Source organism: Chrysochloris asiatica, unplaced genomic scaffold, assembly GCF_000296735.1.
Source record: "Chrysochloris asiatica unplaced genomic scaffold, ChrAsi1.0 scaffold00118, whole genome shotgun sequence".
NCBI lineage: Eukaryota > Metazoa > Chordata > Mammalia > Afrosoricida > Chrysochloridae > Chrysochloris > Chrysochloris asiatica.
In genome coordinates, this window is record NW_006408636.1 from 9149708 (window position 1) to 9155118 (window position 5411).

The following is a 5411-nucleotide window of genomic DNA, read 5'->3' on the forward strand; positions in this document are numbered from 1 at the left end:
GAGGAGATCTATGTGCATGCATAGTAAAACCCTCCAGGGATGGGGGTGGGGTGTCCACTAGCTCAGTCACCCCTCTAGTCACCAGAATGGAGGTGCGCAGACAGTGAGAGACCAATGAACAGATACAAAAAGAATGTTCACACCTTTATCTCCATAGTTCTGTCAGGCATCCATGGCTGCTCTGATCCTTCCCCCGCTTGGTCTCTCCCAAGTTGGTGGCTCCAGGAGCAGCTGAGCATCTTGAATTGGAAAGCAATGGATTTCTTGCTTCTGCTACAAATTCCCTTGGCTGTAAGCCTTCCAAACTTCTAAATATTCCTTTATATGTGGTTCAGAGTTCTGGCACCATCTCCTGAGCCTGCTTGGTCTGGTATTCTATGTTGTTGCTGATGGAGCTCCTCACTGCACTGCCACTTGATCCACCATCTTGTTTGTTCTCTGGTTTGGGATTTATTTTTAACTTTTTATTGTGAACTAAATGAAGGTTTACAGAGCAGATAATCGGTTTTACATTCAACAAATCATATACTTTGCTTCATTACGATGATTGCAATTCCTTCCATGTACTGACAGTTAATAGTATTTACTTCTATTCACTTTAGCATTGAATTATTCAGTGTGCCTCCCACTACCTTCGTCTTTCCTCTGCTAACTCCCTCTTGTTGTATATTGCCTGTTATCACCCATGTTAACATATATCTACTCTTTGGCCCATAAATATTTTCCCCTTCCCCTTCTCCCCACCTCCCCACCGTAATCATCATAGATTGTTTCTTTTATTTAGAAAACCTTTTCTTAACTTTTTACAACAGTGATATTGTAATATTTATCCTTTTGTGATTCACTAATTTTACTCAGCATTATGTCCTCCAGGTTCATCCAGGTCATGAGGTGTTTTGCAGATTCATAGTTATTCTTCAACATTTTGTAGTATTCCATTGTGTGTATGTACTAAAGTTTGTTAACCGTTCTTCTGTTGATTGGCATTCAGGCTGTCTCCATCTTTTTGATGTGTCTCTTGTAGATCACCTATTGAAAAATCTTGTTTTCTTATCCACTCTGCTCTCTCTACCTCTTGGCTTGTGGTATTTAATCTATTTGCATTCAGTGTAATTATCGATAGGTATGCATTAATTGCTGTCATTTTTTCTGTATGTGTTTGTGTGTGTGTGAGAGAGAGATGCTGCTGTTTTCTTTGTTCCACATAGTTTTCTGTGCTAAGTTAATTTTGTTTGTGGGTTTTCTTTGCATTTTCATTTCTGTTGCATTTATATTTACTAAATCTTTCTGATTTTCCTCTTTTTTAATTTTGATATGCAAGCTATTCGTTTTCTCTAAGGTTACCCTGTTATTTATTAATATTTTTCTCTATTTAAAACAGTCTGATGTATTTTGAAATCTAGTTGACTTCCTTGACTTTTGAAAGTTCTGTATATACACTATTGCCTTTTTTTTGCTTTGTAGCTGACTTCTTTATAAATTGATATCCCTGGTTTCCTATTTTCAGTCTTCTAGGTTTGTTTTACTTCAATTACTTATATATCTGAATTGAGTTCTGGGTGGTGTTGTCATGTATGGTAATCTCTGGTTGTTGTCTGCTATTGTTGGATCTCTGTCCAAAGAACACCCTTTAGCACTTTATATAAAGTTGGTCTGGTCATTACAAATTCCTTTAATTTCTGTTTTTTTATGAAACGTCCTAATTTTACCACCATATTTGAGGGACAGCTTTGCTGAGTTTATGATTCTTGGTTGGCATTTTTTTCCCCAGAGTTTTGTATATGTCATCCCATTGTGTTCCTGCCTGCATGGTTTCATCTGAAAAACAGTGGTTAGTCTTATTGGTGCTTCTTATAGGAAATTTTTTGTTTTTCAAAACTGCTCTCAGGAATCTATCCTTGTCTTTGGTTTTGGAGAGTTTGATTATGAGATGTCTTGGTGATTTTCTTTTAGAGTCTGCCATGTTTGGGGTTTATTCAGCTTCTTGAATGCTTATCTTCTCTTTTTTCATGATGTTAATGAAGTTTTCTTCCAACAACTCTTGGGTAATTTTCTCTGTGCTTTTTATTGTCTCTTCCTGTTCTGGAATTTCTATCATGGTGTTCCTCTTCATGGTGTCCCACATAACTCTTAGGTTTTCTTCATTTTTTTTCATTCTTCTTTCTGATTATTTTTCTAGTATACTGATATGGAGCCCTGGTGTGGAACTGTGGGTTAATAAACTGGGCTGCAAAGTCAGTTTGAAACGCAAGGTCAGCTGTTCAAATTCACCAGCCACTCCTAGGAAATAATATAGAGGGTTACTATGAATTGGAACTGACTCAACAGGCACTTAACAACAGCATTAGTATTGAGAGATTTACCTTTAAGGTCATTAATTCAGGGTTCCATTGCTTCAAATCTATTCCTCTGCTCTTTCAATGTATTGTAAATTTCTGAAATTTTAGTATTAATCTTCAGGATTTCTAATTGCAGGTTTTGTATTGTTTCAAAATTTGCATTTATCTGTGTTTGTTCTTGTAGTGTTTTTCTGAATTGTTCTACATTTTTTTCTGTGTTCTCTTTGCTTACCTCAATCTTTTGAAGGTACCTAAATATTATTCTTGTGAATTCTTTTTCAGTTAGTTCCATTACCTTTTCATCCTCAGAAATGTTTTCTGTCTCTAAATCTTTAATATTTGTTTGAGCATTCTCACATGTTTCTTCATGTGAGCTAAAATAGTCTGTTGTCTCTGGGGCATTGTGGGGTTGTTGCATTTGTATTTAATTGATGGTTGTATGTTTATGTGTTCTTAGGCTGTGACCAACTGTCTCCTGTGGTTGTAATTAGAGAATGGAAGCATGTACACAATTATCATTCGCTGTTCATGCACCACAGTTTAGTGTGGGTTTGGCTGGTGTTAACTACTGTCTATCATTGATCAGGTGGTACAATAGCTGGTATTGGTTCTTGCCCAGTGGGTGGAGCTGCCGAGGGTATGGTTGTTGTTAGGCTGTATGGGTACGGTTTCTGTCTCCTGTTGAATGGAAAAGAGAAAAATCCTCCAGAGCTCTGGTAGCGTAGTGGTTACGAATCAGGCTGCGAACCTTAAGGTCAGCGGTTTGAAACTACCAGCCGCTCCGTGGGAGAAAGATGAGGCTTTCTACTCCCGTAAAGATTTACACCCTCGGAAACCCTGTACAGGGTCGCTATGGGTCGGAACCGACTCAACGGCACTTAACAACAACAACAACAACACACACTTAAGAAAACAGAAGAGAATAAACAAACCGTGAACCAACAATGAGAAGAGAAAATAATAAAGAGAAAAAAGAAATAAAATAGGCAACAAGTAGAAAAATAAATATAATAACTATAAAGACAAAAAAGTGATAGGACTATGTCTACTGGTGAGGAGCCACCACTGTCCCAGGCAGATAAGGACCAGGAGACCTGGCAGTGAGCGACAGAGTGACAGAGGCCATGCTGGTACCAGCTGTAGACTCTGCTTCTCTACCTACTGCTGTTTCTGGTAACTGTGTGCCAACGCTGAAGGGCCTCCAAGGGACCGTGATCCCCTTCCCCGGCTCCCCTGCCTGCCTGCCAGGGAGGGTGGAAGATGCCAGTGAACAAGAAGAGACAATCCCCCAGGGTGGCAGCGGCAGTAGCAGAAGACAGAGGCCTCAAGAAGTGTAAAATCTCCAGTTATTGCAGATCTCAACCTCCTGCTAAACTAATAAGTGGAGAAGAACATTTTTCAAGCAAGAAGTGCCTGTCTTGGTTTTATGAGTATGCAGGTACTGATGAAGTTGTAGGGCCAGAAAGAGTGGAAAAGTTTTTTGAAGACATTGGTGTTGAAGCTGAAAATATTCTGTTAGTTTTTCCGTGGAAATTGGAGACTGAAAGCATGGGATTTTTTACCAAAAAGAATGGTTAAAAGGGATGACTTCATTACAGGGTGACTACACAGAAAACTTACAGAACAAATTTGACTTTTTCTGCTTACAATTGAATGATATTTCATCATTTCAGAATATCTACAGATATTTCTTATTTTGTAAGGGATAAAGATAAGAGACTTTATCAAGGACTTCATTCTTCTTGGATCAACTATCAACACTCACGGAAGCAGCAGTCAAGAGATCAGATGATGTATTGCATTGGGCAAATCTGCAGCACAGGAACTTTTTGAAGTATTGAAGAGCAGAGATGTCAGCTTGAGGACTAAGGTGCGCCTGACGCAAGCCATGGTATTTTCAATAACCTCATATGGATGAGAAAACTGGACAGTGAATAAGGAAGATCATAGAAGAATTGATTGATGCCTTATGGACTGCCAAAAGAACCAATAGATCTGTTTTAGAAGAAGTGCAGCCAGAGTGCTCCTTGGAGGCCAAGATGGCTAAGCTTTGTCTCTCCTACTTTGGACATATTGTCCGGAGGGAACAGTCGCTGGAGAAGGATGTCATGCTGGGTAAGGTGGAGGGTCAGAGAAAAAGAGGAAGACCCCTAAGGAGATGGATTGGCCAGGTGGCATCATTGATGGACTCAAGTGTGGCAGCGGTAGTGAGGTTGGCCCAGGATTGGACATTGTTTCGTTCTGCTGTGCACTGGGTCGCTATGAGTCAGTTCTGACTCGATGGCACCTGACAACAACAAAAGATAAGAGAAGCCTTAATATTGATACTGCTAAATCTATGTTAGCTCTTCTGCTTGGGATTACATGGCCACTGTTTTCAGTATCTTACCAGTACCTGGAGCAATCAAAGTATCATGTTATGAACAAAGATGAGTGGTACAATGTATTAGAATTCAGCAGAATGGTCCACGCTGATCTTAGTAACTACGATGAAGAAGGTGCTTGGCCTGTTCTTCTTGATGAATTTGTTGAGAGGCAAAAAGTCCATCAAGCATCATAACAAGAACTATTATGAAGAAAATGCAAACCTTTTGATTCCCATGTGTATACAAACTAATAAGATGAAGGGGGAAAATCCTAAGGGTACATTTTCATTCATATGAAAGACTCCTTATAATACTTTCCCTTTTTTTAAAGGAAAATTTCTTGTTACATGTGATGGGCATTGAGCCACACATCTCTACTGAATTTTTAAGGTTCTAACTTCTCTGAATTTATGAAATTTTTAAGATTTAAAAAATGTCAGCATTTGGCAATGGGATTTGCTGGTGGTATGGCTCATTATATTAATCTCTGCATGGTTAGGAAGAACAATTATTGGCCTTGACTCATGGAATAAAGATTTTCTGATGTAGCTAAAAAAGGTGGGGGGGGCAGGAAAATGGAGCTATAGAAGCAAAACAAGAGAGATAATAAAAGGATTAATTTTTTTAAAAATCCTTAAGAATAGCTAAAAAAGAAAAGAAAATGGAGCTATAGAAGAGAAAAATGAGAGAAATAAAAAATTTTAAA

The 5411-nt window shown here is 38.6% G+C and overlaps 1 pseudogene; it reads left to right on the forward strand.

Annotated features, from left to right (window-relative positions):
- Positions 1-3599: 3599 nt before the first annotated feature.
- Positions 3600-4899, forward strand: LOC102838855 (annotated as a pseudogene).
- Positions 4900-5411: the final 512 nt, after the last annotated feature.